Here is a 22,429-nt window from a genome sequence, read left to right on the forward strand (position 1 = left end):
ATTTCTATTAAATAATATTATTGGTTATTAATTAAACATTTATACGTAACTACACAAAAGAAAATGGTCTGTATCGCTAAAAGTACTTATCGCTGACATGGAAAAACATATGAAATCGGACCACGATGTAACCAATTCCGCCGCAGTTTTCTCTTATCTCGGACATTAATTAGCGTGCAAACGTATTATCGTGTTTCGGGAGCGAGCGAATCATATTTTTTCTCGACCTCGCCTATTAATAGAATTCCAAGTATAAAGCAAAACTGGTATTCAATTTTCTTCGATATTAAATGAGAAAGTCCAATACTATTTTGTGTTTTAAACTGTGTATTATTTTCGGAAGAGATTACTTATGTATTTTAACTTAATAAAAAATAAAAATATAAGTAAAAACTATTTAAATCTATTTCCATGAGAAGAATATATTTCTTTGACGTTAGTACGAATCACAAAAGTGAAACATGTGAATTCTTCGCCTCTGTATCTCTTAAATTAAAATATTATTAGATAATAACAGTAAAACATTAGATAAGAACTTCGAGCGCGCACGATGAACTGAAACAGTCTCTTATAAATTTCTAGCCAAAACCTAACTTCCTCAATGGCGGGTTACCAGCACAACGCACCGTTTATGATCGTTCCTCTCCTCTTTCTCATTTTCCTCTCTCCGTCCGTATTCCTCCATCGCTCGTCCGACACAAAGGTTCCCTTGTACTCGATACAGGACATGCAAAATGCCCGCGATGGCGATATCGTTTCGCTGTTAGAGATAAATTTCTATTCGCATCTTCTATTCCTTATCTGAAAAATGAAAAAGTTATCTTAACGAAAATCGTATCTTCCGACAAATATTTTCTATTGGTTTTATGTATCGCGAGTTGATCATTAATTAAAATTCTAATTTTTTGTGTGTAAATACCAATCTTTTCTCTTTCTCTCTTTTATATTCTTACAGAGATGCGTTCAAAACATATGTCGGATTATTTCATCCAACGAATGTACAATTCATCACAACAACGAATTACATTGACGATAATTCGAATCTCCTCTCCCAGACGAGAGAAAACGAAATAGGATGATTTCTGACCGGTAAATAACGAGTGCGCCACCTCGCCGGAGGCCGGTGACCCGCGTTGTCGCGTGCAAGGCGCGTTATCACCGACGAGCGACGAGCAAGAAAATCGCGAGGCGACGAAGGCGGCTATCTTACATATGATTTTCGCGTAGCGGCGAGACCGTTCCTTTAGTTTTTAAGCGGAGCGTGGTATATCTCGCCGTATATCGTATGTTTATATATTCGGAACGTGACTACGCAGAAAGATATTTATGGTCATTCACCTCGATAAGTGTCTCGTTAAGCAAATTAAATGTTAAGTAACGGGAATGCTCTAGATGTACTCGTAAAAAAATTAAATTTAACTTTTCGCGCGAGTCGATATCGCACTCAGCACCTTTTTCTCCGTTGCGTAACTCATTCGAACCTTACTGGCGTCGATCCGAGTATATCTCCTTCAGTTTGCGAATCGAACGACGCGACGAGACTCACGACGACGGATGATGGATCGACGCGCGTGCATCATCATCATCATCGGCACTCACGCGATCGTGAATTTTCATTCGACCGCCGACAATGCGAATTACATTTGCGGGCTTTCGTAATCCGGCATTGTTCGGCCGGTCGAAAGTGCCGAGGTCGCATCCGTTTCCCACGCGCGAGTTTCCCTTATGTCGGCGCCGATCGGCGGTTTCGTGATGGAGGAAGAAAAAGCATAACGAAATTATATACGGACGCGAATGGATCCTGCGCTCCGATACGCCTCGCACGAGCGAGAGGCACATGGAACGTCAGATGGCATCGATGGCACGCACGTCTCGCCTCACCGGCGCCACCCTATTCCGCGTGCATGCGAAATTCGAATGCGATTTTCCATCGATATTTAGGTATCCAGGTATTCCCATCGGGAATAATGGCGACATCCGAGACGTCGTTTCACCGCGACAACGGTTTTATCAAGGAAAAAAATGCTCGCTCGCGACGTAACGCAAAACCCGGCTGCAGAATTCTAATGCTAACGAGAGATGAAATTTATGTTATTGGGGGAGAGAGGGAGGACGCAATGGTATTATTTGTTAAAAGTATTAACGCGGGATTCAAACGCCTCGTCAGGATTTGCTTAATTGATGCCGCTAACAGTTATTCCACCAAGGTACTTATAGATACGATTTGATCCGTTCTCTCTCTCTCTCTCTCTCTCTCTCTCTCTCTCTCTCTCTCTCTCTCTGTCTCTGGCAAGCCTCGATATCTATTTCATTCCGAATAATTACTAGCAAACTTAACACCTGTTATCCCGCGCGTTTCGAAAGATCGTTATCTCAAATCATGAAGCGAGCGCGCGCTGTTTGGACGTCCACCTGCAGGGCAGATCGGTTTCGGCAAAACCGAACTAATCACACGGAGACACGACTGAATTAGCTCGTCGTCAATCCATTAACGCGCGCCACCGAGGCATATCTCGATCGTAATATCGCAGGAAATATATCGGTTCCCTCTATCCTGCGATCGATCCATCGCGCCGGACACACGCAGGTACAGAACAAGTAACATTCGCACACACCGCGAAACGGTTACGTGCGTAAATTCCGTTGACGGAATGATACTCGGGTACACATGATCCGCTCTGACCGGTATCATTACCGTCCGCACGCTACCGACAGTTTATTAAGCGATTTGCGCATGTGAGCGTATACGGAATTGGCCGGCTTTATATGCATTCCGTCGGCCTTGAAATAAAATAAGATACAAAATCGTGTCATGCTGAAACACGCGCATATCTCCGTCTTAAATAGGTATATTTAAAGAGGCATAAAAAGAGAGAGATCAAAAAACGGAATGATAAAAATAGCTAAAATTCATATATTTCTATATATATTTATTTTTAAACATCTAAAATATGTAAAATATGTTTGATTATTATATTAGATATGAAATTGTTTGTTATTATTGATTTTTATTAGAGATCTTCCCGCAATTTAACAAAAATAAATTTCAGCCCATTTTTTTTTTTTTTATTACTTTTACACCCATTACTTCTTTAATCGTTGCGTGTGAATTTATCGCTACGACGACGTTGTAAGTCTACAAAATTGAATAACGATACCCTCGCATGTTCGACACTGCTCGTCTTGCCAATAGTTCATTAAGCGATTTGCAGACGGATTGGCGGGTGCAAATAGGCGGCCTGCTTCTAACGTTTAACGTTCTGTTAACTGTTCTCCGAACGCGGTGGCACAGATTTCCCGCAAAAAGATTCGCCCACATCGCGGCCTATCGTTTGATCGGAGGCTCGTGGAGTCCGCGCGGTGTTCGATTTACGGCCGGCATTCCGCGGGATCGATCGTAAAAATCAGCACTGAAGGCTAGCGCTCGATCCTCGTCGTATCCGTGCTGCTCGCTCGAGAGAGAAAGGTCTCTGTCGGGATAATCCGAAACGCGGGCGGGACGACGTCTGGCTCCTGCCCATCTATGCCTATCTCGTGGGATAGCAAAGCTCAATGGCGACCGGTGAACAATGGCACATTTCAAGAGTAGATAATTGCGAATAGTAAAGGCGGACGAACGGAGCCAAAGGGCGAATCGAATTAGATTAAAAAATTGACACTCTCGAAAACGTGATTGGGCAGAAGAGTGATGATCGCTCTCCAGCTATATGCAAATTGAAATGTAAGGAAGAATATATAGGAGAAATACGAGATTAAGAAAATATTCCCGTTAATATCCATGCGTTTTTATCAGGAGAAAAAATTAATTGCAATTTATCAGAAAATAAATCACGAGAGCGATAGTGAATTATATTACACGTTTCTAAGGCAAATGTTCCGCGATCCTTTTCAAATCCTTTATTTTTTTAATTGTAAATCGCGAGTTACAAAACTTTTATAAAATATTGTAATATCATGAAATATCTATTATATAATTCATTTATTTACTTTTCATCAATATTTTTAAACGACCCTTCTTCGGCTCATATATTTTTTTCTGAAACTCAATGGAAAATATTTCGAAAGAAAACAGCCAAGCTCTTTAATGCACTTGAACATCGCGACGCAGGCCTCGCTGGCAAGTGTTAATAACGTAATCGTCGATGAAAGAGTTAACATCGTAACTCCTGACAGTCGGTGAATGGAAACGTGAATGGAAACGCCGTGCCGTGCGATCGGCACGAAAGTAAGAGGCGATTCGTTCGATAGTTCGTTCACGAAGGAATCAGTGGCTCGACGAAAAGTCAAGGGACCGTTTCCTCGGCGCAAAGATACTTCAAGGTAGCCTGAGAATGCTCGAGGAATCTGCGTCCACCGCTTCTAATGCCTCGCTTCGCTTTGATCGGCGATTTAAACCGCGTAAATCGCGTTAGAAGTTACGAATTCGCGCATACCGATCGCGAAATCAATCCTTTATTACCTTTGACAATGTCGTTTCTTGATTTATATGAATTCTCGAGATAATGCAACGTTATATAGGTTGTTTCAAAAATGGAGGTCAATCGCTCGGAAGATGATTGGTGGCTCAAAACAAGAAAAAAATTGATTTGTACGTAGATCCGAAAATGTATTATTTTCGAGTTATCGCCATTTTTATATTAACATTTCAAATCGCTTTGCTTTCGAATTTTTTGGTCAAAATTGAAAGAAAAGGTGGTCTCTATGAGTTTTATAATTAAAGGTAAATAAAAATTACGGGTGGATTTACCACTATACAGAATACACCATGTCGAAATATAGCTCATTTTTCTTATAGCATCTCTTGGCAGAAATCAGGGCTCCACAGTTGTGTAGTTGTCCTGATACTAAAGCAGCCAATTTTTATTTAACTTCAGTTATGTTATAAAACTTATGTTAAAAATCTCTTTTTTCAATTTTGACAAAAAAATTCTAAAGCAAAGTAATTTCAAATTCCAATATAAAAATGACGATAACGATGCTTTTTCGGATCTATAGTTTATTAGTTTATATGAACCTTCCCCATTTTTGGATCCCCATTTTTCATCGCCCGTGTGACTTCGACTTATGGAACACCCTGTACAGTTGGCACTACAATTTTCTATTTTACGTCGTATATTTACGTCCAGCTTGACGCCATGGTGCGAATAGCCGACATGACGGTATAGTTCTGTTGTAACGTTAATCGAAAACTTTCGAGTCATTTATAACGCTGTAAGAACTACTGCGACGAAACATGATGTCAGGGGTCAGCCCAACGCACAATCCTGCGCGTTCGCGCGATTAACCTTTCTGCTATGAATAAATTTCACTGTCGCGCGAGCGCGCGATATGCGCTTTATATCTCCCTATACGTGTGCCGCGTGTGGTAAGTTTGAGAGACGTCGCGTGATTTCTACAACTCGCGCATTAAGCGCGGCGTGCTGTAAATTAATGATACGAAAGATCGACGGGACAAAGTCTCGATCGCGAAATCGTTATATCTTTCCGCCACCATTAGCAAAGCAACGACGACTGCAATAAATTTCTGCCTTACATTTACAACTTTAATGTAATACCACGATACGACGCATACGTCCTTCCACGAAAGCGAAAGCTGCTGCACTCCGGACTATTTTCACGATGCCGGTTCGCTAGGTCAGTATTATTTTCACGAGCTTCGAGTTTATTAAGCATTCAGAGAAATATATGTGTAAATGCTATGAGATATGGTAATTTATGGAGAACTTATACGTACTATCTACAGAGGTAAATCATCGTATGGAGGGAGAGAGAGAGAGAGAGAGAAGGAGAGAGAGGACATTCGTCTCGCTAGAATGACATCGTGGCAAAGGATAAAGAATCACGCACGCGATATTAAACATTTTCCCATGTATTCGTGTAAGGCGATAATATAATGGGAGAGAGGATGTCACGGCCGTATAAAATTATTAAATATCGTGAATCACATATATGTGTGGCAAATGTCATGGCATATCTTATAAACAAAATTAGTTTTAACCGGTCAGGGAATTGAGATTTATCGAGAAATCTTCATAATCTTACAGCAAAGATAGCCAAAGGATGATGTGATGTGTTTCCCTTTCTTTCTCTCTGTTTCTCCGCAACAATAATATATTACGAATAATAATTACAATTTCCATAAATTGATTAGACGTTTCAATTGCGTATCTTTTTTTTTAACCTATCTCTTATCCAGATAACAAAGTCCAAAGGGAGATGGATGCAACGAGTACGGATCGAATTGAGACGCAGCGTCAATATCATTAAGAGAGACAGCAGCTCGAAAGAGAGAGAAGAAAAGAGAGAGAGAGAGAGAGAGAGAGAGAGAGACGGCGATGTTCCGATTTCCGGTCGTGTTTCCCGAGCACGTACATCGGAGTCGCTTCCATCGTACGTTCGTACAATCCGATCTGCGTAATCGGTTCGCCAGGTGCCAGGCACGGGCAAATAGGGTGCATCGGTATGAAAGTAAGAGGCTTCGAGCTGAAAACGCGACTGTCAGGCGGGAATAGTCTAAGGACAGGAACGAGTAAAACTAGCGATGTTAGACCGAGACGGGACGAACGGAAAACGGGGCAAAAGATAGGGAAAGAAAAAGAGGATGAAGGAAGGAAGGAGAGAAAGGGAGAGAGAAAAAAAGAGAGTGAGAAGAAACGAGCCGGTGCTCCTAGGCATTTCTTAGCTTCGGTATATATCTAACATTCAGCTGTGCAGACTCCCACGATCGGTTCATGGTCTCTGCTCGCGGAGCCAACGGAGATCGGGGAATAGTTGCGGCCGGAGTTTCCCAACACTTTTTTCCCCGGCATTTTTTCGCGGCAACGCGCTGGAATTTTCGGCGATCGCCCGAGGCGGAATACAAACTTCGTCGCTTCAACGTCGATCACGCTCGCCGACTCGTGGACGGCCGGAAGCGAAAAAAAAAAAAACGATGCTGTTAGAGCTGTTTTCTTTCGCACTTTGATTTGTCGGCGCGCGTCAAAATTTCATTTGTATTCCCTCGTATCGATCACGTAATTATCGAAAGCTCATTCCTGCCGCATAGCATTAGCATTACCGCTAGATATATACAATGTCAATACAGGATAAGAATCGGACAATGGCATTTAATGTTGCACACGCAACGTGAATACTGATTCGCGATCTGTAACACTTCTGCGACGTAACCGATGGTAATAGCGGCGAAGAATCACTTTCGCGTAACGGTATCGAGGCTCGCAGTCGTTATTGCATTGCGGGCCTGTGTCCGCCGTTCTTACGGAACGAGTTATTATTCTCGGGGGATCAACACGGCAACGATTATTACCAGATATATAATACGATCGTCACGATCGCCGGTATCATTATCCCCCCGTGCAACGACGATTTGCGCAATACTGACTCATTCTATCGATCTCGTAGAGTCGTACATTGTTTTTACTCACGCCGTAAATTTACATTCTCATGTCCCGCGCGGCTTATATCAACGTCTGAAAATTTCATATTTACGCCGCTGTCAGAAATACCGGTTCGTTGAGTTGGGAGACACTGAGACGTCTACCTACGTGCGGCGTTTTGCATCGACTGTACGTGTATGTGCGTGTGTGAGACGCATGTGAGTGTAAACGCATACGCGTATATGCATACACGTACACACACGTGCACACATGTGCCACGTAGGGGCACTTACACGTGGAATCGGGCGCGCGTAAACGCGCCCTTACGATCCCACGGCGACTTGGCGTGCTTCTGCGGCCTTGCCGCGTGAAAGGCACACGGAAACTGGCGCGTCCATCTTATTACGTAAAACCCAAGTTTTCATGAGATCAGCGGTGTCCGCAGGGACATAACGATTTGCTCCGGCGGAGGAGAAGAACGACGACGAGGACAGGCGGGACGACCGCGAGGAAAAAAAATGTCTCGCGATGAGGAGAGCCGGCCTGAAGGGATGCTCGATTAACGCCTCAACCGCTACCTCATTCACGGATGACGCGCGGAATTCTTACAATTCATACTTCCTTGGGAATTGTGTGTATGACTCTGCATATGACTTTATTTTTCATTAACATTATAATTTATTGTTTATACGCGTGAGAAAAAAATAAGATCCTTAATTGAATATTATAATATAATTTTCAAGGAAATGCTTGCATAATTTTGTATACGATTGCTATGCCAATCGTAAATTGTGATTCACAACATTGACACGCTTTCCATCCTCCTCCTTTGCAAATTTTCTCGCTCGCAAATGAAACATCACTGAGAGATTGCATCGGTAACACGTTGATTTAGCAATATCGGTTCTTACAACAGATAAAGAACTTATCTGTCTAATAAAAAAAACAACTGATAATGCAACTAGAGGTATGTCAGATCGATATCAATCGTTCGAAATGTGCATTATTTGTCTTTAAAACTTAAATAAAATCTTTATATAATAATATGTCATATATTATAACAACATATTAAATGATTTAAATAATAATATAAATAAATAAGATGGCATTTTGGTTGATTTTTTTTTAAATATCTATCTTAAAATTCTACATTTCATATTTAAAATAATTAAAATATAAAACATAATTTTATTATAATACTTATGAATAAAAATCAATCTGCAAATTTAATATTTTTTACATCGCGAGACAAATCATATTGTCTTTCACTGAATCATTTATAATAATACGTAATTAATTCAGATAGGAGAAGAACTTGAGAAATTCCGTTTCAATTTTTACCAGAAGGAAATCTCGATAAACGCATAAGAGACACAATACGGACTGTTGCTTTTTTATGCTCGCCTAGGTATGTTATATTGTCTCACTCGTTGAATTGTAGTTTCCTACGCAAGGACAGATTGATTGAACTATGTGTCAGACCGTAGATAACATCGCGTAACTGTTAAGTGCAGCATGTACAAAGGCTGCGCATATTTTTCATAATCATTCCGAGCGCTTTCGCGTTCATCAGTGCGCATTTAAATGTGACGATAATCACGTCTCAAAGCTGATACACGAGAAAGGGAGAAAGGGGAGAAGCTGAATTATCATCGCTGACCGTGCAATAAGAAAGGGAAAAAAGCGGAGAGCGCGAAAAGTACGCGTGTAACGAAGCGGTGCGTAACTTTTAATGGTGTTTCCGACATGGACGCGTGTATCATTACGGGAAATTTAAGGGGAAAGGAGATTCGCGCGCGAGGCCGGTGAACAGGTGAACGATTTTGCGAGCACACGAAATTTCAGGTTAGCGCGGCTACGATTAGCGGTGTAGAAAATCTCAAAAGCGCGGAGATTTGTAAGCTACTTTCACTCGTAAATGCTCGTTTGCGTCTTTATACGAAGTACAAACGAGTGGCATTACCGGAACAGGTTACCGCCAGTGCAGTAAGTCGACGGCGGCAGGCTGAGAAATATATCTCCGTTTCTATCTCTCTCTTCTTCTTCTGCACGCTACACGTTTTATAAGTATCATTAAAATGGAAGAAACGCCGCGGCGCGGATGCTAAAGACGGTCGTACGCGCGCGTAACCGAGAAAATCTCTCGGCGCCTTCGAGAAAAACTCTCATTAAGAAAGGAAGCGCGACAAATTGGCATAATGTAACATTTTCTAGTAGAAATCTAATCGCTATAAACCCGTCGCCGGGTCGCCGGGAGAAACGGCTGCGTAATTCGACGATTTTCAGACCGGACGGCGGACCTCAAAGTGAAAACTAAGCGCTACGCGCAACATGTTGCCTTTAGCCACGACCGACAAGCGCACATGATCTCTTTGTGTCAAACGCAAGAATGTCGTGCGCTTCCTGGTTCACGGAATTGTCAGTTAAAATCGCGCGAGAGACTTCTCTTTATCCGTGAGAATCCCTACGAATCGCCGAATTCGTCTCTCACAAAGTGCGAGAAATAAATCCAGTGAGATAAATGCGACAATTTTCCGATGATGAGGATATTAATATAATAGTCGAAATTATACGCAATTTTGTATATACGCATTGCAATCTTGTAACACCACAAATATTTATACGCATTTGCACGCAAATATTTATGTGCATTTACAAACTGCATGCATTATTATGATTAAGACGGAGCATATAATTATTAATGCAAAATTTAACTTCATCAACTAATCAGCTTCGACGCAAACAGAATCGTATAAATTTGTTATGTCACGTTTCAGTAAAATCGATTTGTGCATATTATGGGGGACCACCTGTTGGCGAACGTCGTTCTCGCACTACAGTAATAGTGATCCCAGTTTAATTTCACGAATGTTCTTGCAAATAGTTTTAATCAACGTGAATTTAATATATAGTACACTATATAATACACTATCGTTGTATTTCTTTTGATTAACTTTCAATTAATCAAAAAAACGTGCCTTTAACATATTTACGATAGTTTATCTCTGTCTCTGATTTTAAGAAAAAAAAAAATATTACGTTTATTATAAAAAAAAATCCAAAAGTAATGTTTCATGAGAAAAGAAGTGAAGGAACCTCGAGACTCTTTACATTCTCTTTCTCGTTCTTATCGGTCAATGCGGTTTAACTCGGCCTTGAATGGATCTACGTGCAACACGTAACGAATGACATCGGAAGAATACCATTGAACTCGCATCGCGAAGAATAAAGAGAGACGGAAAGAGATGAAGATCTCTGAGCGTCGCGTCGAAATTGCAACAGCTCTCGCACTTTCGCGCGTGATCTTACAAAGGCGTGGTGCAACGCGCGGGTTCTTGCGAAAATGATTGAATGGCCTGAAAAAATATGCACACGTTGATAAGCACCGCGGTCTGATAAGGTTGGCTCATATTATCGCTGTTTGCTCAGGGAGATAGCGATGCACAAAAATGAGGTTGAAATTGCAAAACTGCGTTAAGGCCCGCGCGGGAGAGGGTTAGGGAAGGAGAGGATGAAGGTGACAGGGAGGCGAAGAGAGAGGGGGATGAAATTGATAAATCGTTAGGGCGAAACAGGGTGGATGGATGGGGGAGAGGGTGGGGAGGGGAGAGGAAGGTCGGTGCATTCGGTACAACGCAATGAGGGGAACCGTGTAATCTAAAAGGCTTATAAAACCGCATCCGGTGGGACGATCGATAGCGAGAATTATCGACGTTTCGTACGAATCGGTTCTTCTTCTCTCTTAAGCTCCCTCTTTTATTCTCGTACTTTCGTTCAATGTCAATAAAAGTTGCAAATATTTTAATATCGATTTAGTAGCGAATCTTTAACAACATAAGAGAATTTTTAAATATTTTAGTAAATGAATATTTTTATATTCTTTCAAAAAATGCAATTATTGGTAGTAGTATTATCATTATTAAACACTTGTAATATAATAAAAGTTAATATTATTTTGAGAGATTATTATTACTAATATATTTTTTTGCATTATTATTCACTAGACGTTTAAATTTTTAATGATTTTGCGGATTTACAGCACTTGGAAAATTCAAGCATTTTTGAGAATCATACTGAAGTGCCACGTAATGAAATATTTGGAAAATAAGATATAAAGTTGTACAACATCGTTAAAATAATAGAATCTAAGTGTAACATTGATGCATTCGTATATTGATGTTGGCATAAATCACATTGAGAATATCTGGCTGTGAATTCCAGTCGTCCGCGCGAATTTTTATCCGTGTCGCGTCGTGTTTGTAGGTCAAATAAATTGTGCGCTCAATAAGCGATAAATTGTGTGAAATCGCGCTACAGTCATATACAAATTACATGGCACGTGTCAAAAATAAACACTTAAAAATTTAACGAAACATGACACACACACACACACACACATATATATATATATATATATTTCTTATATAATATTAACATATCTAATTAATCAATACGGTATTGTATGTACTATATTAAACTTTATTAAAGCTATTCGTTATGCATTAAAAACTGATAATGTAATAATATATATAGATTTTACAACTAACTCGACATACATACATGCATAAAAGGAAAAATTAATATTAACATAACGCATAAGCAAAAGATACGTTTCTTAACTACTTTTTTGTTTCTGAAAATAAATATCTTTCAATGTTAATTTTTGTCACGACTTTTTTCTATCGCGTATTTTTCCTCAATCTTAGAAGAAGAAATACGGACCTTTCTTCCTGGGCGGGCAGTCGCAGTCTCTTATTAATTGATCGAAATTAGAGCACTCGGACCGCTTCATTGACAGAGCTACCGACAGTGCAATGACCTCGGTGATTCGAGCCTCAACCGATGACGCACTACCCCCACTTAGATGACAAAATTTTATTTTACCGATGACGTGGAACGCACTCCACGCCACGCGAAAATAATTGAAAAAGCATCGTCGAATCGTTCGCTTTCGAAACGCATTACCGGATTTTCGATAATATATTGCCAGAAACTAATTTCGTTATTACCATGTTGACGAAAGAGGAGAAAAAAAATGTACAGCCCGCATATCGCCACCAACGCGAATAAAATACTTTCATGTTATTGCACGGTGTCATCCAATAAACCGCGGCAGCTTGTTCGTATAATAGGGACGTTTTTTTTCCTAATTTCAAAATGTGCTTTATAATTTCCAAAAGATACCACACGTTAATTGTAAACGCGTTATACTATAGAGACTTTATTTTATAATTATTGGCCGCAGGAAAGGAAGCACTTGTATATTTTTTTAGAAAATTCAAAGATTACGAGACTCGTAAAAATATTGACTGAAAATATTTTGAAAAAAATACTCACAATCAGAAGTCAACAAGATTACAACTTGTTTTCCTGAATAATTCCCAGCGAAATGAATTCAAACGGAAGGAATACGTATTTGATGTTTTGCGAGACGCGTTGCTTCTGTTACGCCGATCTGAACTGCCAACACTATAGGCGTCATCATGTTTTTCCACGGTGTACATGAAATGCTCATAAATGCGCGGAGGTGAGCACGCGGCGAAAAACAATCCGCGATATAACGAAAAATATCAACGACAATACGAACGTAATGGTGGATCGAGAGACGTTTTATCCTATCGATTCGCGGTTAATTCGCGAATAAGCTCGCTCACGGACTTCGCAACAGCTAAGAAAGTGTCACTAACGAGTTCGAAATGAGCCCCGCAAGGCCAGTCGACGTTGAACATAAAACGTTTTTTTTATCTCGTTCCATCAATTCGCTTCGGAACTTTCCTCTGCACTGTGCAGAGTGATTTCGATCATGAAATTCCATCGCGACTTCTTTCGTGATTAAACGTCGTCCTGCATGACAGAATGTAATTCCGTCGTGAGCAATTTACGTAAACAGTTAAACAAATAGACGTAAATGTCAATTCTTATTGTATTACACGTCATATATCGAGAGTATCGTCACATGTAAAATAAACATCAAGTTTTTAAAAAATTTCATACATTTTAAGTATTAAATAAACTAATTTTTTTACCGTATTTTTAAAGTTCGTTAACAAGCGATGAAATAATTACAGACAATGTCAAATTTTGCCTCACTGATAGCTCGTATAAATCATCTCGGGAAAATGAAGCTGAATTAATCTCACGCCGAGCTAATTTTAACGTAAACTGTCGTAATGAATATTTAGGGGTAGTGCTTATTTAATGGCGAACAATTCCGTGAATAGCTCCATGACCCGCTCCGATGTCGCGCGATGTCTGAAAATTTCAGTCGCGCATATATTATGCCTGCGACCCATTTTTCGGTGCATGGAAACGAAAACGCCACGCCGGGCCTTGACTTTAATTTCGCACTCCGAGATAAGGCCAGAATACAACATGTGCAATCGATACGCGAAGTTGCTTTCCGCTCCCGACGCTCATCATATATTCCTCGTTAGAATCAAGACACAATAAAATACATAACATAATCTGAATGAATATGACAGTAAATGAAACAACAGGTCAAATATATGGAACAAGTGCATTAGTAGATCGCTAATTTTAGTAATATTAAAAAGTTATTAGTTTTATATTCGTTCGTAGTGTATATATGTATATATAAAACACAATTATTTACTTTTGTCATAAAAATAATAATTATAGTATCAGTCCAAATAAAAAATTATGGTACTAATTTTTAATTAAAACGCTTACTGAGATTATCGATGTTTGTCTGTGATAACACATTAATATACATTAAATATACACATGTTTTATGTATGTGAATTAAATATATGCATTTTCTGTGTTTTTATATTTTATTATGACTCGTAGAGAGAGGAGCATTGAGAACCAATGGACGCCCATCGACGGCGCCGTATTAAACTTGCAGGACTAACCGTTTCCACGAAAGCGCAAACCGCGTGCCATTACGGCACCGGTCGCATCAACATTACTGATAATCGCGCGGAGAGTTACGCGTTTAAAGCAGATGTTACAACCGCGCCCCGGTTTCACGTCCTCCGTTGTACTCCTTGCTTCTCCACATCGACAACAAGTAATGAATACTACTTATTATTATCGGCGTAGCCTTCTCGTTAGCATCCTCGAAGAGACATCGAGAGAAGCATCGATCCCCAACTATGCACTATGATACAAAAAAAATCCCAAAGTTCTACATAAAAAAATACAAGCTGGATATGACACGACGTTTTTTCATTTATTGTTTATTATTTGAAAAAAATTGTAAAATAAAACGAACATGAGACTCAAATATGACCAAGGTATATAGATAAATAAATGTTTTATTTATTGTTATTAACATTGTTGTTATTAACATATTAAACATCGTACGGATGAAGATTTTAATTGATCAATAGTATATTTCAGACCTTTTATACAAAAAAACAATAAATTTATTATATTTAAAATCTTTGAATTTTCAGGTAGTTTAGGATTTGTCATCTAATCATGCGTCAGCAGGAAATAAAACACGTCAGTTTCGGTTTAATAAAGTTCGAGACCTACTTATATAATAACTGACGAGATATAAAAATGTGCTACGTCATTAATCTGTGCCTGATAATCACGCAATACTTATCAATGAAACTCGCTTTTGCAGAGTTCATGAGTTGCATTTTCTGACACTTAATTTATTGGTACTTTTCCATCAATATATTTCAAATATTTTAATTTTGCAAGTTTCAACAATTCCTATGAGAAAATCTCCTTAAATATTATTTCATGATTACACTTTATTAAACCATCTCACTCTACAAAAAAAATTATCTTACAATTATTTTAATCATGACGTAACCAGACAATATTTAAAATTTCGATCTGTGATTTTAAAAAACATTCCTAAAAAAATTACCGTTCGATTAATTTAGCATACATTAACATAAGAAAAATCATTAGATTTATAATTTTTAATTTTAAATCGTTAATTTAAACGATCTTTTTTATGTTTTAATCGCAACCACAATTATCCTACAATCTCAATGTAGAAGCACACATCTTTTCGAGTATCCGCGCTGTCCTCCCGCCAGCGCGACCTCGAGGGAGGTCGATCCCTCTTTACCGAATGTTTGTCCGAGCTACATGTTAATAAAACGAAATCGAGTCCGTCCTTAGTTCAGCCCGCCGCGAAGGTCGTGGGCGGGCCCAAAAGTCGACAAAGCATTCGGTAGGATAGGTAGACAAGGCCCCCCCGACCTCGAACTCCGCCGTGAATCGAGATCCTTCGCCATACGTTTTCGTCTCTTTCGGTCTCTCCGGTGTCTTCTTTTTCCTCTCGTTTTTCGTCCGGCGCCGGAATCCCGCCGCGGGCTCTGGTGGTGGACTCCTCACCGTACGATATGCAACCATTGCTCGATATACGTCAGCCAGATTATTACCCCATGTGCCTCCGTCCGTGTTTTAATGTATCGCTGACTCATGTCCGGTCACTTGAAGTACTTACACCTAAACTATCGACTATTGCACTTAACGCGATACCCTTGTGGGAGAACGATCTAATTTGATAAGCGAAGTTTTCGTGGTGAAATAAAAAAAAAAAAAAGAAAAAAGAAGATAATTTTCTATCTACAATTGTAAACGTTTACATCTAAATTATGTATCTCACTTCTAAAATGAAATCCAATGAAATATTTAAATGACGATAATCTACGTCATAATATCTCAAACATTTTACATATATTTTAAATATCAGTGATTAGGAGCGAATTAACGCTCCAAAGATTCCTCCTTATTGTCGCATTTTCCGTTCGACCATGCATTTATCGTCTCTTATCTTTACCCTAGTGGACATTTATCGTCTTCGTTAAAATTGCGGGCCCTCTCGATCGACACCTATTCTTCCGCTCGGTCGCGTATCACGCGATAAGCCGATATCGCTACAGCGTAAATCGTTAACTCGGCAACAATGCCGAAAGCTAAGTGCCTTTCACGAGAATTTGGCGCGATCCTAATAGAGCTGCCCTATCTCAGCGCGCATTGTCTCAATATCGCCGATAAATCCGCGCATTCGCCGCGAGGCGCATTGTCGCGTTTTCGTGTCGCGCGCACGCACGCATGCACGCGCACGCACACGCGCGTGCGGATTAAGCGTGCCCGTTGCGGATTTATAAGCGGACCCGGGTGGGCGTCGCGGCGCGGCGCGACAATGCGAGGCGCAACGGCATTAAGCGAATGCAGTTTCACCTTCTCTACGTCTATGTGAAATTATCTATGCAGCAATACGCGTTTACGACTTTTATCCTTTAACTCTTGATAGTGTCGCGTCGTGAAACGCGTCAAGTTGCAACGGCAAAATAGTATAATAGACCTGTTTGCGTCCTCTTTGCATATGCATCTTATAGGACAAATATATTTTGCGACTAGGAAATCGATTGATTGATGATTATTATCGGTGTGATCAAGGAAATTGTCTTTAAATAATTCTTGATCTCGTTTTATAATCTTGTACAACAACATTATTTATTCACCCATCTGAATTTTTTCACACAGAATGTAAATCTCACGATGAATTTTTAAATTAATTTTTTTTTTTATAAAAAAATACGAATTAAAATTTCTTCCTGATTATTAAAAGCTAGTTTATTTCAACGTGGGATTTTGTACTAATCTGACTATAATTAAATAACGAAATGCGAAACTTACGTGTACACTAGCGTGCCTACAACGCGCTTAAATATTTTGTCACCGAATTGCAACAGCGCGAGAAAAAGGAAGAAATATGAATGCGTTTTCGTCTGACAACCCATGTTCCCTCAATAGAAACTAAAGCGCGCATTTTCGCGCGATTCACGCGAACTCGAGCACACGTTTACGTGTGTTGCTAGATAAGATCGTCCGAGTTCTGTTAATAATTCATACATTCGCCACAATATTGCACGAGTGACCTCGGAAATTGCACACAGACAGTTATCTGTTTATTATTATAGATGAAAAGATATTCTGATTGAAAAAAACAACATAGAGCTTTCGGCTTAAAGACATTTGATATGCAAAGTTTTTTATACAAAGTTTTTCACTCTGAAAGAGTGTTAGTAGTTCAATTTCGACAATTCGTCGTGAGATGCACATTCGCACGAGATAATTTATCACACATCACGCATTAACGAAGACGCATTTAGAAAACGAGTTGGTCGCACACGCTCCAGAGATCGTAACGATATTTTTTCGCCGCGTTGTCTCGAAAATGAAACGTCGCGAAAATGTATCGCGCTTTCACAGAAAGATATTTATTGACCATGGAAGATTTAATATTATAGTGGAGGATATTAAGAAAGAGTTCTAGCATTATTCAATTAGCAAAGCTAGAACAAATCGCATCGTTGTGTTTTGGAGCTCGCCTACGTGTCATTGTGCGGAATACCTGTGCGGTAAGAATACACACGAATACGTAGGCAGTTGTGCTGGTCAGGTACCCACCTATCGCGAACCACAAGTTCGATCGGAATTATTTATTTATCGCTGCCTACCTACTGCGCCAGTTACAGCCGGCATTCCTCGGACCGCCACCTACGTACATCGTGAAGGGATACCGCATAAGACTGACATTCGACAGATCGGATTCTCGATCTCGACGATGACAGATTTCATCGCGTCGCGAATTGTCAAATAATTTGGTCTGTTTTTTGTAGCTAAATTAGTGTGTACACTCGTTGTACTTAAAATAAAATATACAGAATGTTTCAAATGTGGAAGTCAATCGCTCGAGAGGTAATTGGGGATCTAAAGCAAGAAAAAAAAATTTGTATATATATATATATATATATATATATATATATATATATAGATCCGGAAATGTATGTTTTCGAATTATCCACGTTAAGATAGAATCTTTAGCATCTCTTGGCAGAAATCAGGATTTTATAGTGTTGTGCATTTTGAATAGTGCTAAAGCAACACGCAATTTTTATTTGGTTTTAATCATAATTTTAATTATGATTTATTATTATTATAAAACTCATAAAGACCATTTTTTTTTAATTTTGATAAAAAAAATTCGAAAGCAAAACAATTCCAAATTTCAACGTAAAAATGGCGAATTCGAGAACAACGCATTTTCGGATCTATATTCATATCAACTTTCTTTTTAATTTATGAGTCTCCGAGTTATCTCCCGAGTAACTGATCTCGACTTACGAAACACCTATGTATTCGAAGTTTAACAAGAAGCGAGAGAGAAATTTTCAATGCGCGGCCTGGAGTGCAGGAATGGAAAGCAAACCCATCGATTTTACTATCGCTCGACGAAAATCACGAGATGCCAGATTGACCTTCACTTTCGAATCGCTCTCTCGCGATAATGTCGCTCGTGAATCGCGCAAAACGTTCGCAGCCGCCACCACCACCACCACCACCATCACCATCACACCACCGCCACGCACGACGACTCCGTAATTTTAGGTTTGCATCGCGTATTACGCCCCGTTTCGCCGTTTACGTCCTCGCGCGCGCTATTTCGGTGCGCGCGGGTTCGTTGACATTCCGCTTTCCCGTGGTTGTCATCGTCAACCTGCGCGTACGCGCGCGCGCGCGCTCTCGCGCCGAGAGTAGCGGCGCGCTGCTCCGTTGCCCGCGTGTCAAAAGTTGCTGCTCGCCAACTCGGCACAAGGTCAGGCAAATTGGCACCAGCTGCGACCGTGAGGCCACACCGAGAATGTTCCCTCTGTTTCACCGCATCGCACCGTGCACTTAGGACAAAGAGAGGACTTTGTCGTTCGCGGCCCGCGGTAACTCACTCCTCCAAGGCCGACGCCTTAAATTTGACACGCGCGTCGCATCCGTCGTGTTCGCGCGTCTGTATGCGTTTATCCGGTATGCGTTTCTCGCGTTTTGTTTCACCGATACCAGGCTGCGATAAAACATTCGGCACTTGTACTAGCAGTAATGTAATTTTTGCAGTAATGTAATTAAGCTCTCAAATGTCGCGTCGCCTCGGAGCACAATCGAATTGACAAACTGACTCGGTAAAACGAAGAAGATGTGAAATTTTTTAATTAGAAAAAATAATTGCTCTCAAAAATTTCCAACGTATCTTGTATTTATCAGATATAAATATTTGACGAAGAATTTAATAAACGCAAAAAAGTGAATGACAGATGGAGACATTTTATCACGCATCAGCGGCAGCATTCAAATCTTTTTTTTTTCCCTCTCCTCGAAAGTATCGACTCGTGACGCAACGGAAAGACGAAAATGATCGATTCCAAACGAAAGGATCGAGACGTGGGAGGCTCTTTAAACGCCCGTGACGATTCCTGAATAGGAAGTTACAACCGATCATTTACCGAGCGTTCTCTCGAGAAAATTGCAACAGAGGCCGCGCGCAATGGTAGACCCACGGAGTTCTGGTAATGATCCGGACCAATTCCGGATGTCCGGCCGCAATACGCGCGGCGGGCGTTTGTGTGCGGTACACCGGCACCGGTGGAATCCGTATTGCCGCGACGTAAACGTTTAGACCTACGCTCGTCGGTTCGGGCGGCGCGTGGCGCGATCGGAGGTGACTATAAGCGAACGACTATGCGAATGGCGCAACTATACGGCCCACTAAAAGCCCGCCGTTGCATAACGTCGTTGCAGCCGCTCGGCGCGGTGCGAACGCGAGCGCGAACCTACGCTCCGAGGATCCTTTTTGTCTCGCCCGTCTCACGAAGGCGCAATAAACATCGCTGTTTATTTAATTTCGCGAACGTGGGCTCTCTCTCCGCTCAATTTCGTTTCCCCGCTCTAACGGATAGGATTATACGCCACGGATAGGATTATACACTGGCGTATACACTGGATGCTAGGAGTTATTGAAGTCACACATATTATACGCATTCATGCGGGATCTCGAAATGTTTTATCCCGATTTTTATAACAAAATGTTATATCGAGCTTCTCTCACTTTTCGAAAAAAAAAATCTTGAAATAGGATGAGTTTCAGTAACTTTTTAATATCTAATGTTAAACATTTCATAAGATGTAAATTTAACGATGCTATGTCTCGATCAAAATAACATCGTTAAAATATCTTTTACATTTTTTGCGACGAACAGATTTTATTTTGTTATTTGAAGATTTTTAATAGCCCTTAAAATTCCGAAGAAACAAAATGTGCTCAAAATTTACATTAACGTCTTGCTAAACATCTATTTTTGATATGATTTTTATACATTCTATGTTATAATAAAATCATAAATATAAAAAATTGTAATATTGTTACATTACAAATAGAAACGTTTTATTTTTATGTTTTGACCTATTCAGTTGTATAATACTATTAAATTACATATGGTATAATTTTTCAAGACACGTTGCTTTCATGCATGCGTAAACCGAAACTGTCACTTCTTCTGCGAAGCGATTATTTGCTCTTTCCTATCTTTCAGTATCGCTAAAAAAAGAAATCGCGCACGTCTCACGCTCCAAATATTCCGCGATACGATTAACATCGTTAAAAGAAAAGATCGAACTTATGGAGAATCCGCAAGTTAATTCATTTTCGTTCATTACAGCTCGAAATTAATTAATTTCCCGTACATCAATACTTAACACACGGTTAATTAGTTTGTTGCGAATTAATATTTTACGATATCCAACGTGCGGCTGAGCGGGCTCTTAAGTTTCGCACGCAAAGCTTATCGTTCATAAACACTTCGCACTTATTGGCCGCGGCGCGCGGCAGGGCCACAATATGTCTTCAACGTTAACTCGTTATCCCTGTAAGCTGATGTTCCACAATAATTCGTGCTATTCTGGGGAACACCTGTTCCACGGTAGCTGCGCTAGATGGGCGATAGCTTTGGCGTAACGAGCGCGCCCGGCTACCAGAACCGCTGAGTTTTACAGCGAATCTCGTCATCGTTTCACTCATTTCCGACGTGATGACAAATTTCATGATCGATCGAGCGGCAGAGATCGGAACGTGCAAAATTGATCGCTGCAAAGCGATCCTCTTTAGTGTTTTTTCTTTGACGATACTCGAGGCGCTTATTTATATAATTTGTTAATATCTTCTAATGCATTTCAGAAATACGACATGTACTGAATCCGCGTAAATGCGAATGCTCGTCCCTGCGAAATTCTCTGCGGAGAGTATGTATCTTAGGCCTCGCTATGTCTTTGGGCCTTGCCTTTTCGCGCAGAAGGGACCGTATACGCATCGCGAGCTGTGAACAACAGCGACCGTATATAATCATTTGATATGTTTGCGTTCGCGCGGTGAATACTTGTTGCGCGTCGTCTATGAAATATGTATTAAGCCCTGAATCCGATGCACTGGAGGCTTTTCCAGCGCGACCATGCAATATTTATGTGCTTCTCGTTACATCGCGCGTTGCGAAATCGCACTTTTCCGGGAGAGACGCGTGCTAATATTCCGACAATTCTTTTTCGCGAGTACGAAAGAACCGCTAAATATATATATATATATATATAGAGAGAGAGAGAGAGAGAGAGGGGGGAAGAGAATAGCTGGAATTCAACATGGTAATTTGCATCGATGTATGGTTTTGTTGCATCGCTTCTGATGAACCAGATTCAATTTGTAAAAAAGCATTTTTTTTTATTCGTGTTGAATTATCTCAAGATGGAAAATAAAAATTTTCTTTACAAATATTTGCTTGATTTTCTTTTCTCTCTATCCCCACATTTACTGTTGAAATATAATGTGAGATTGGACTCGAAGATTGTATGAATCATAAATTAAAAGAAACATCTTTTCTCTTAAAAATAAAATGTCTGAATATCGCACGTAACGATAACGCTTGAAACTCAGCAATGACGTGTGTCATTGTTCCCGTTTCGGTCATTCATTCTTATCAAATGAACAAATAGAAAGTGTCCAACGCGCGATGTCAACGTCCACGCGCGTGATCCTCGTCTGCCGAACATTTGCGTCAACATTGCGACCGCCGAATAACCAATCGCGCGATCTCAATCGATACAATTCTTTTAATCATAACGATCTCGGGAGCGCATTTCGTGTTTGATCAGCACACACGTGCAACAACAAATAACATGGCTAATGTACACGCCGTGTACATCGGTGTGTGTGTGCGCGCGCAGAGATGCGATCATAT

General features: G+C 40.2%; 1 long non-coding RNA gene across 2 annotated transcripts in view; it reads right to left on the reverse strand.

The window, feature by feature from the left end:
• Positions 1 to 402: 402 nt before the first annotated feature.
• The window catches only part of LOC148937971 (uncharacterized), a 131,609-nt gene continuing 109,582 nt past the window's right edge, over positions 403 to 22,429 (reverse strand). For both annotated transcript variants that reach the window (XR_016140370.1, XR_016140368.1), the window contains exon 4: positions 403 to 801. This is a non-coding gene — a long non-coding RNA (uncharacterized LOC148937971). The remainder of the gene's footprint in view (positions 802 to 22,429) is intronic.

This window comes from Pogonomyrmex barbatus, unplaced genomic scaffold, assembly GCF_055798465.1.
Source record: "Pogonomyrmex barbatus isolate J1 unplaced genomic scaffold, ASM5579846v1 scaffold1, whole genome shotgun sequence".
Classification (NCBI taxonomy): Eukaryota; Metazoa; Arthropoda; class Insecta; order Hymenoptera; family Formicidae; genus Pogonomyrmex; species Pogonomyrmex barbatus.